Genomic DNA, 12,837 nt, shown 5'->3' on the forward strand with positions numbered 1-12,837 from the left:
TATATTTAGCAGTTAATTCCTATTAACCATTTTTGTTTCTGTTTGGGATTATCATCCTCACTAACACTATCCATCGCCATAACCCTCATCTATATACCATCATCATCGTGTATCACTTATATCATCTTCTTCATGATCGTTTTAGTAATACCACTATTACTATCATTGTAACAGAAATTGAAACGTACGGCACCATAGGAATTCATTTGCAGCAGCAGGTAGCAAGGAGTTGGACTTCAACAGACAACCAATGATTTTCGTTACGGCCCAAAGAAGCAATTGGGTTTTGGCCCAATACAGAAAACATAAGATTTCTTCAAACCCAAATGGAAACTCCAAAACTAGACTCATTAGCTTTCGGTTGTGGTTTGAATAAAAAAAAATGGAAACCACCATCGTAATAAAATAAGTCAAGTGGTTTAGTTGCTTGTTAATCTGGTCGGCCACCATTAGGAGTAAATTATTCCATTTGTTGTAATTCGAACAGTGGACGTTCATAATTTTCTTTCTTTCTCGAACAGGAAATAAGAATATAGCAATTTCCTATGCTCTATTCAAACAGGAACAAATGCAACAGTTATGCTAATGTGCGAACAGTTGATAGTCAACAGGAAAACAATATATATAGGAAACACGCGTGTAGTAGTAACAGCCCGTGAAGATGCATGATGATGGTGTTGTTGCTAGAAAATGACCGAGGTGGTGGGTTCTTGGGTGGTGGACGGTAGTTATGGCTTCAAAGGTGATTAAGTGAAGGTGAGGTAGTAGTTGATGTTTTGGTGATGATGGACTTCGAAACAAAAATAGATACAAGTTCTCGGTTGATTGAAACAAGAAGGATTCCATGGTGATGGTGTCGAGTTTGATCAAGAAGAAAAGAAATAGGTTTAGTGTGATTTAAGGTGGTGGCGGATAATGAGTTGTCAATGATGGTGGTGATAACCGGTGTCTAAGGTGGCAGTGGAAGTGATGAAAGCCGATTGTTGAGGTTGGTTGGTGATCGAATATAAAACATGGAACATGCCTTTGATTTTCTTTTTGAGTTTTGGTGGCTATTTCAACGGTTAATATCAATGGGTGGTAATGGAGGTGGTTAAATGGGTGGTTGTTCTTGGTGGTTGGATTTCATTCCCCTTATCAGAAGCGTATAACATTATATATGATAATAAGGATTGGAATCAAATAATTGAAACAGACTTTTTGATTTGATTAATTTTGTTTGTATTGCAGATTGAAGTCGATGGTTAACTAATTCAGACAAGAACAAAGAAATACATAAATCAATAAACCCACTTGTGAGGTGTGACGGAATCTAATTGATAATTGATACTAGTTATTTGATGATGAAGAATTTAAAAGAAAGGTGATAGTGGTTGAATAAGAAAACATAAATGGTGGGGATCAGAATAGAAGAAGAAAAGAAATTCATGTGTTTGTGTTCATTAAAACATATACATATATAATATTTTCATACCCCACTTCCATGAAATAACAAAAGAAAATATTAATCAACAACAAAGTCAAGAAATCTTGTGATATATAATTGATATTATTATCCTACCGACATATTAAGCATTTATGCAATTGGGTCCACTATTGATACTAGACTAATAAATGTTAAGCCTGTATGTAATTGGGTATTACATGCTTAAATCTTGATTAACAGTCTATTGGTTCAGTTTATAGCCCAAGTTGTTGAATCGATCTAAATAGATGAAATGGATCCAGTAGTAGTTAAAGTGAGGAATTTTTCAGTAACCCTTGTTTATCGTGTATACACATAGTTAACATCAAAGCAGCTTAGCACACATATATATAGATTCATTTTACTAATAAAATTTATTATATTTTATTTTACATATTTATTTTTAACAATTAAATCGTATATTATTTTCAAATATATTACAAGCTATTACATCTACTTATTTATTTAATTATATGTATCTATTTACAAATAGTTGTTCGTGAATCATCGGGAATAGTCAAAGGTCAAATATATACATGAACACAGTTCAAAGTTTTTGAGACTTTAACATTACAGACTTTGCTTATCGTGTCGAAACAATATAAAGATTAAGTTTAAATTTAGTCAAAAATTCCCGGGTCATCACAGTACCTACCCGTTAAAGAAATTTTGTCCCGAAATTTGAGTGAGGTGGTCATGACTAACAATAAAAATGTTTTCATGATGTATATGAGTTGATAAATAGAGTTTTATCATCACTGATTAATATAAATAAAACAATTCCGATTACGCGAAAGGTACGAATGAAGCTATCACAAAAGAGTGAAATAAAGAATAGAGATTCGCCTTAACTTTTGGCATAGTCACATTTGAATTTAGAAAATAAAGTGCGTCTTATCTTTTGACGTTGTTTTGGGTGAATTTTCGGAATTCAGGGGATTAAGGAAATCTTCGAAATCTAATTAAGATCTGATTCTTCGGAATTTAAGGAAATTAGGATCTCTGTAATTAAATACGGAAATCTTCCTTAATTTCTTTATCTGGTATTTTCAATATAAATGAACTTCTTCCATTCCATTAATTTCACCACTCCAATACCCAATTCCCAATTTCCAAAGATTGTGAAAATGCTTAATCCAGTTCTAATCCTTGTCCTTATCCTTACTATTGCAACAATCATTCTCCTTTTCCAACTTCCACCAGAGGAATTTGTTTTCTTCTACTTCGCCCTTGGGGTTATAGTGTTTTTAATTCTCCCGTGTCTTTATGTTGCGATAAACATTGATATACACGGTTTGTAATTTATGTGTTGTTATCGAGCCGTATATTCCCTCATATATTTTGGAGTTTCATACTTTTGTTTTCTCTTCTCGACTTTAAGTCAAGCGAATAATTTTTCAGAATTCGTAGATATAGAGTTTCGAATGAACTTAATGTTCTAATCAAGAAAGAACGTAATAGCAAGATTTGATTTGTCAAATTACCAGAATCACTGAGAATAGAACTGTCAAGAATATATTTTCTTGATATGTTTAGAGGTTAATTAGAATGAAAGAGTTATGTAACATGGCACATGTTGATGGTATGATCTACTGTGAACCATCATCACGTTTCATTAGAAACTCAGCATGACTTACTGTAATATAATCACGTTAGCCAAGCGCCATTATATTATACTAACTCATGCTTCAATTCCCTACACTTCTCCAAAATTAATTCATAATTTATACTTAGATTTTTACTGAAGTTTCCAATATAATGGAATACAGAAAGCACGAAGAGATAGATAATTTCGGACAATAATATTTATGAAAATATCCTCAGAAATATCGAAGATTTTTATGATGATATTTTGGAATTTCTAAGTTCGAAGGTTGATGAAGAAAATTTTTCGCAAGATTTTAACATGACTTCGGAGCAAGATATTCTCTAAAGATTTCATCGGATCCAGATTTATCTGAATTCTTTGAATATAGGGTTTGGTCCTTGTATTTGTCCTTGGTCTCCTTCGTGGTTAGCTCAATCCATTTTTTCAGTGCCAAATTTTATATCAAGCGTTCCCAACACTCTATTCCTTATCATCAACCTTTCGACGGTTAAGGTCGTGTACAGTTTTTACCGCTGTATTCAGTTTTTTCAGAATTTGTGGTCTTGATTTGTAGACTGGGTGCTTTTCAGAACTTCAGAATAGAAGATCATAATTCTAAGAGATAAATGTTATATGTTTACATTTAATTGTTGATGTAGACATGCTGCGAGACTTACCATACAGATTTGTTGATTCCCGGTAATTGGTATGGCAATCCTTGTTACAAGATGCGGATAAGTACATGATGAGACTTCAATAGATAAATATAGTGATTTGTCGGAGAGATTTAAACCAAGGAGCGATGAGGTTGCTGGTATATCTGCTGGTAACATGATGGAATATGAAAGTTTCCCTGGTAACAATAAAAGAGCATACCTATATATTGAGGTGTTAATAAGGTTGTTTCGAACGAAAAGTTGAAGTTGACTTGTTGGAGCTGTGACAAAATTGGCTAGTTTGAAATGAGATTGCAAGGTTATTTTCGATAATAATAATGCTAAAGGAATTAGCACAGCTACACGTTGAATGTTTACTCAGTTTCTGAGAGTTTTTCAGATGCAATACTATATGCATAAATCTTTCCTTCTGTAAATGAAGTGCGGTTGATTCATCCTCTCTCCTGAGGTGTTTTCAGGAATTATGAAAGGTTTGAACGCAGAATGTAATCGTAAAGATACAAATGATGTTTAAGACGAAATCAAGTGGCAAACTTGAAGAATTATTTAGTTTCATATGTTATAATCAATATTTTAATTCATTTTAATTGTCCAATGTTGGTAGTTCACAGTTGATAGTCCACAGTTAGTAATTTAATAATTCATATATAGTTTAATATATAATATTCGAATTAATTAATACGTATCGTGACCCGTATTCGTCTCAGACTCGATCACAACTCAAAGTATATATATTATTGTAGAATCAACCTCAACCCTGTATAGAGAACTCGATCATTACTGCATATAGAGTGTCTATGGTTATTCTAAATAATATATATATATATATATATATATATATATATATATATATATATATATATATATATATATATATATATATATGCGTCGATATGATATGTCAAAACCTTGTATACGTGTCCCGATATTTAAAGTGTGTAAAATAAATACAGAAATTAAATGATGATAAATAAAATGCGTAAAGTAAATAACAGAAATTAAATGACGATAATAGAATTGCGATAATTAAATTGCGATAAACAAACTGCGATAAATAAAATGTAATCAGTTAGCTAGGAACAGTTAGCGTGGATTCTTAACAAAATTTTTCGTAGTTAATTTGTTTGTTTCTATCAAATTTTTATTTCGTCAAATGTGTTATTCATTATGCCACTTGTTGGGTTCTGATAAGTCAAAATCCAAATATGAAATTGAATGACAATGGTTATTCTGTGGTGAACGGATTCGTATATCTGTGGATGTAGGTAGAATAGTAAATGACCGTTGAATCAGAATTGAAAGAATGTACAGTGTAACTTATTAATGTGAAATCTAAATATTCCTCGGGTATTACCTACCCGTTAAAATATTTTCACCATTAACAGTTTGTACGAAAGAATTTTTAATTACAGTCTTTATGGAAAAAATATATATACATATATATTTTATTCAGATGTAATCATGGATTTAATGAGTCAATATGATATTAAACTCATTTGATTTACCGTTAGAACAAGAATATAGAATCTCTAAAACATTAGAGATTACATAATCGCCATGTCGAACGAAGATAATTGATGTAGAACGATATGTAAAACGATGATTATACTAGAGGTACAGAATGAGATGTTGAGGCATGGATTGTTGATGGTACTGGTGCTGTTACTGATGGTACTGTTGGTGCCGGTGAAGTTGCTGAAGCTGGTAAATTTTACACCATATTCTCCTAATTGATTACTCGAGCGCGAAGTTTGTTGACTTCTTGTATTACTCCGGGATGATTGTCGGTCGGAACAAGCGAATGAATGAGGTTTAGAATCTGAGATAGTATATGATCGTGATGAAATACTCTGAAAATGAGAGAAAATGGTGTCTCAAACAGGTTCGCCGGTAAACGCTTCAAGTTCATTGTCAAGAGGTGAATTTGGTTGGTGGAAGGGATCGCCTTCTTCGCGTCTCTATTGATTAAGTCGACTACGAACCCATCAGATGAATTAGGAATGACTGATTGGTTGATTCATTCTGGTGAAGCTGATAGGTGAAACTCCATATCGGAATAGCTGTCGGAATCCGAGCAATTCGAACTGGTTGAGGGATTCATCTCGTACGATCAGATGAAGGACTTTTCAATAAGGAATAGATTATAGAATGTAGATTAGTACCCTGCAATACATAATTTACATATGCATATATAATACTAAAATCCCATAAGTTATGGAGGAATCTACGGAAGCTGTCAGGCAAAGGTAACAATAACAGATACGCTAAGATATGAATTTATCTATACACAGTCTATGCAATAGAGGCAGTAAGACGTGTCTAGACTTTAAGAATGATAAGCAAATAATTTTTGACACTAAATGATAAGCAAAACTTTTGACATGCAGACACGGTCGAAGTCCAGATTCACTAATGCACCCTAACGACTTATCAGTTAGACACACTAATGCAGACCTGGTTCGCTATGACCACCGCTCTGATACCAACTGAAATGCCTCGTCCTAATCCATCTGGATGAAGTCTTCAACAGTTGGTCCCATTGCGAGGTTCTGACCTCTATATGCCATGAACGACTCCATGTAATATGAGCAAATGCACATCGGAAGATTTCTTTCATACCTGAGAATAAACATGCTTTAAAGTGTCAACCAAAAGGTTGGTGAGTTCATAGGTTTATAATAAAACAATAAAATTCATCATTTTGATAGACCACAAGATTTAAATGCTGCATGGTACAAATGGGCCCAAATTCTACACCCACCTGTAATGTACATGCGATATCTTTTAAATACAGTACACCTTTCTCATGTACGCAATCCATTTTTCATAAATCTTAGTAACATACACATATCTCATGCACAAAATATAATACACATAACCTGTGTATAAAAATCATTCTCTCGATACATAACATTCACATCAATTGGTGGCAATTATCATGTCCACATAATTCAATGGTGGCAATTATCATGTCCATATAATTCAATGGTGGCAATTATCATGTTCACATAATTCAATGGTGGCAATTATCATGTTCACATAATTCAATGGTGGCAATTATCATGTCCACATAATTCAATGGTGGCAATTATCATGTCCACATAATTCAATGGTGGCAATTATCATGTCCACATAATTCAATAATAATCCGCAGAACTTCTGTCTGCATAATAATGCATTCGAGGAATGTTTTGCTTGTGTCTATCTCGTCAAACATTTATAAAAACATTTCATGTATTCGTAGTTCAAAATATATTTCAAAAGCATTTAATAAAGCAGTTATAAAAACAACGCATGTATTCTCAGTCCCAAAAATGTAAAGAGTAAAAGGGAGCAAATGAACTCACCATACTGTATTCTGTAGTAAAAATACATATAACGACATTGGACAACTAAACAATGAAAGGTTGGCCTCGGATTCACGAACCTATATCATTTGTATATATATATATTAATACACTTAACTGTAATCGAATAAGTTTATGTATATATATATATATATCTTAGTAATGATGTTATCTTTATATTAATAATATATTTATATTTCATATATTTCTTTTATATCAAAAAAATGTCTTGTTATGCTATATATGTTAAATATATCTTTATATATGTATATATCATTTGTTTGTTAAAAATAGTAATATTAGTAATACTACGATAAAAATGATAATAATTATAATACTTAATATTACTAAATAAGGTATTATTGTTAATAATTATCTTAATGATATTAATAATGATATTTATAATAATAATTGTAAAATATAAATTTTTCGATTAATGATACTTATAATGATAATTGTATTACTAATAATAATTATAATACTTAATAATAACAATACTCGTAACAATAACTATAACAATAACAATAACAATAACAATAACAATAACATTAATAACAATAACATTAATAACAATAATGATAATAATAATAATAATAATAATAATAATAATAATAATAATAATAATAATAGGAATAGTAATAATATTAAATTATACCTTTGTAGCATAAAATTTTTTTTTGCCCGAGATGGGACTCGAACCCGCGACCTCTCATTCCCCTAACACTCAATCAGACCGCTCCTCTATCTATTCTTTCTTGATTATATTTACCAGTTAATTCCTATTAACCATTTTCGTTTCTGTTTGGGATTATCATCCTCACTAACACTATCCATCGCCATAACCCTCATCTATATACCATCATCATCGTGTATCACTTATATCATCTTCTTCATGATCGTTTTAGTAATACCACTATTACTATCATTGTAACAGAAAATTGAAACGTACGGCACCATAGGAATTCGTTTGCAGCAGCAGGTAGCAAGGAGTTGGACTTCAACAGACAACCAATGATTTTTGTTACGACCCAAAGAAGCAATTGGGTTTTGGCCCAATACAGAAAACATAAGATTTCTTCAAACCCAAATGGAAACTCCAAAACTGGACTCATTAGCTTTCGGTTGTGGTTTAAATAAAAATAAATAAAAAATGGAAACCACCATCGTAATAAAATAAGTGAAGTGGTTTAGTTGCTTGTTAATCTGGTCGGCCACCATTAGGAGTAAATTATTCCATTTGTTGTAATTCGAACAGTGGACGTTCATAATTTTCTTTCTTTCTCGAACATGAAATAAGAGTATAGCAATTTCCTATGCTCTATTCAAACAGGAACAAATGCAACAGCTATGCTAATGTGCGAACAGTTGATAGTCAACAGGAAAACAATATATATAGGAAACACGCGTGTAGTAGCAACAGCCCGTGAAGATGCATGATGATGGTGGTGTTGCTAGAAAATGACCTAGGTGGTGGGTTCTTGGGTGGTGGACGGTAGTTATGGCTTCAAAGGTGATTAAGTGAAGGTGAGGTAGTATTTGATGTTTTGGTGATGATGGACTTCGAAACAAAAATAGATACAAGTTCTCGGTTGATTGAAATAAGAAGGATTCCATGGTGATGGTGTCGAGTTTGATCAAGAAGAAAAGAAATGGGTTTAGTGTGATTTAAGGTGGTGGCGGATAATGAGTTGTCAATGATGGTGGTGATAATCGGTGTCTAAGGTGGCGGTGGAAGTGATGAAAGCCGATTGTTGAGGTTGGTTTGTGATCGAATATAAAACATGGAACATGCCTTTGATTTTCTTTTTGAGTTTTGGTGGTTATTTCAACTGTTAATATCAATGGGTGGTAATGGAGGTGGTTAAATGGGTGGTTGTTCTTGGTGGTTGGATTTCATTCCCCTTATCAGAAGCGTATAACATTATATATGATAATAAGGATTGGAATCAAATAATTGAAACAGACTTTTTGATTTGATTAATTTTGTTTGTATTGCAGATTGAAGTCGATGGTTAACTAATTCAGACAAGGACAAAGAAATACATAAATCAATAAACCCACTTGTGAGGTGTGATGGAATCTAATTGATAATTGATACTAGTTATTTGATGATGAAGAATTTAAAAGAAAGGTGATAGTGGTTGAATAAGAAAACATAAATGGTGGGGATCGGAATAGAAGAAGAAAAGAAATTCATGTGTTTGTGTTCGTTAAAACATATACATATATAATATTTTCATACCCCACTTCCATGAAATAACAAAAGAAAATATTAATCAACAACAAAGTCAAGAAATCTTGTGATATATAATTGATATTATTATCCTACCGACATATTAAGCATTTATGCAATTGGGTCCTCTATTGATACTAGACTAATAAATGTTAAGCCTGTATGTAATTGGGTATTACATGCTTAAATCTTGATTAACAGTCTATTGGTTCAGTTTATAGCCCAAGTTGTTGAATCGATCTAAATAGATGAAATGGATCCAGTAATAGTTAAAGTGAGGAATTTTTCAGTAACCCTTGTTTATCGTGTATACACATTGTTAACATCAAAGCAGCTTAGCACACACATATATATATATATATATATATATATATATATATATAGATTCATTTTACTAATAAAATTTATTATATTTTATTTTACATATTTATTTTTAACAATTAAATCGTATATTATTTTCAAATATATTACAAGCTATTACATCTACTTATTTATTTAAATATATGTATCTATTTACAAATAGTTGTTCGTGAATCGTCGGGAATAGTCAAAGGTCAAATATATACATGAACACAGTTCAAAGTTTTTGAGACTTTAACATTACAGACTTTGCTTATCGTGTCAAAACCATATAAAGATTAAGTTTAAATTTAGTCGGAAATTCCCGGGTTGTCACACCAAGTGTTTCAAAACGGCTATGGCATCACTTGATCATGTGTGAGTAAGAACCGGCTATTCGGTTAGCGCCCAAAACGGCTATGGTATGCTAACCCCGAGGTATCCCGAAACTGCTATGGTATTCCCCCAAAGTGTTCCAAAACGGCTATGGCATCACTTAATAACGGCTATTACTCACAACCATGCGCACAAAATGGTTATGTGCACAATTAATACGGGCAAATAAATCATATACATACATACATATATATTCCACTCACCTCGAAATGCATGCACAAGTCATGTATGTAAAATCGCTTCCAAACGCAACCGAGCAAACTTTTACCTATAATATGCATATAGGTATTCACATAATCAACATACATTCCCTTCAAGAGAATTTGATGCAAACGCCCTTAACCAAGGGTTTATACCTACCTTCACAATCCGCCCATTTAGACACCTAAGGTGGACTTCACCAATTACCACTACGGGTGGTAATTCCGACCCATTCAAGCAAGCAGAACTTAACCCAAATTATACTTGACACCAATTAGACCAACCTAGGTCTTAAAACAAAATTACTACTTAGGTAGTAATCATTTCGAACGTCATTAACACCAAAAATCCCAACACGAGCAATATTGACCCATATGGCATTTGACCGCGGTTGACTTATTGTTAAAATACCATTTTAACCCAAAAATCGCTTCTCATGATTACATTCATTCAAAAACATCATTTAACACTTAACAAAAGTGTTTAAAATCCATTTAATCCAAAATAAGTGTCATTACCAAATTCGACCCAATTCAAAGTCAATCCATTTTGACCAAAGTCATAAAAACGTCCTTAACCACTAACGGCTAGTGATTAACTTTCCAAAACACCAATTAACACTTCGTTCAATCATTTAAACACTCGATTCGTCAAATCTTGACCCAAAACAAAATTTGACAACAATTAAAGTCAATACTCATTTTGACTAGTAAACAAGTTCTTATGAAATTCTCAAATCATCAACACACTTATAATCTAGTGATTAAACACCCAAACCATAACAAATACTTCCAATTTTGTCATCTAACCTTAAACCGACATTAATTAGGTCCATACACCCTAACAACACCCAAAACCCCCAAATCTTGCAAATAGTGGGGTTTATAACACTAACTAGTCACAAACCCTAACATGAACAAGAATCAAACAAAGAAATTCGGAGTTAGAACTTAACAACACTACCACAACGTAGCCAAGAACGAGATGAACAACTTTAACACTCGCGACTTGACCCGATTCACTCTTCTTCTTCCTCAAACTAAGCTCTCTCTGTCTCTCTAAAATTCTAACTCTCTCTAGAAATGGATGAGAGTGTTTGTGTGTGTGAAGAATGAGATAGAGATAAGGTTTGGATCAGTTTTGAGGCTAAAAACCCGTCCACAAAGTTAAAAGACCAAAACACCCCAAAAGATACCCTCAAAAACGGGTTAAAATGGTCAGTTCAGCGACTTTATCGCGTTCCGCGACAGCCTGTCGCGTCTCGCGACGACCAGGATGTGACAAATCCCACCCAAATGCGACAAATTGGTCAGGAGAGGGGGTTTCCAGGCCATCGCGTTTCAACCCACTCTGTCACGTATCGCGACGAACCAGGACGCGATAAACGAGCTCCAAACACGATACCTGCAGCTCTTCAACCGAATTTCAGTTTCTAGTTTCAATTTAAAAGTTCTGGGACTGAGGTTGACAGATTCTGATTCTGATGTAAATTATGAAATGCATAAGTGCTAGGTTCACTTTTAGTGGCGCTTTCTGATGCACACATTTACTGACACTTTCAGGAATATTTTCTGACGCACAAAAATTCAGGATCTTACACCATTGTAAGCTCCTAACTTATGGGAAAACCAAGGCACTCCAGCCGGTATATGTACCCTTTCATTTGTAGTACACGGAGACTAACGCTACTTCCTGTTGCCATTTTACAATATACGAGAGCTTTCACGGTGTCAAACCATTCTTGCTTTGCTTGTTGTTGGAACATGTCCTTCAATTGGTTAAGCATGTCATACGACCCCAAGCTCTCCAAGCTCTTTTGGAGCTCCGGAGACATGGTCTCCAATTTCATTTAATATTAAACTCTTAGATTTCTGCGGGATTCAATGATAATCTATTATATCACTTGGCATGTTTAATCCCTTCTACACTAATCCTCTCTTGTGGCGGGTTTGCGCACAAACCACAAGTTTAGATTGTAAACCGTCCGTGATAGATACACGTGAAATCAGGCCCAAGACTCTCGGGTATCGTGAAAATCACCTCACCTTTCCCAGCACCCAATTAAAGTCCGGCCCAAGACTCTTGGGTATCACGAACTCTACCAGGTAGAAGGTTCAGATGTGTGTACTACTCATGGATAGCGTAAAGTTTACATTTGAAACTGGATTTTGTTTTTCTTTTAGCAAAAGTAGTTTTATACCATTTTAAAACATTTGCTAATTTTAGTATTGCGTGATGCGTTTGTTAAACCAATTTTAACCAAACCGTTTTATATGATTATTGTCCTTTTGTTTTAAAACAATTTTCTACCTAGCATGGCATAGACAAATAATAAAACAATAATAATCATAACATGCAATATCGGTAGTACGCCTCAAATCCTATGCGTTCTTCCGGTGAGCCAACACACGGAAAACAAGGTCAACTAGGGACATAAACCTTGTGTGAGAATCGGCTCCCACTAAAACCACCATCTCCATTATATGCACGGATGGGCCGCCTTGTGAACATTATCTTTATGATTCAATCTTGGTTGTACTTTCTTTGTATACATTTACAAAAGAAAACTATTCTATTTTCTATGCTATTAC

This window comes from Rutidosis leptorrhynchoides, chromosome 1, assembly GCF_046630445.1.
Source record: "Rutidosis leptorrhynchoides isolate AG116_Rl617_1_P2 chromosome 1, CSIRO_AGI_Rlap_v1, whole genome shotgun sequence".
In the NCBI taxonomy this organism is placed as follows: domain Eukaryota; kingdom Viridiplantae; phylum Streptophyta; class Magnoliopsida; order Asterales; family Asteraceae; genus Rutidosis; species Rutidosis leptorrhynchoides.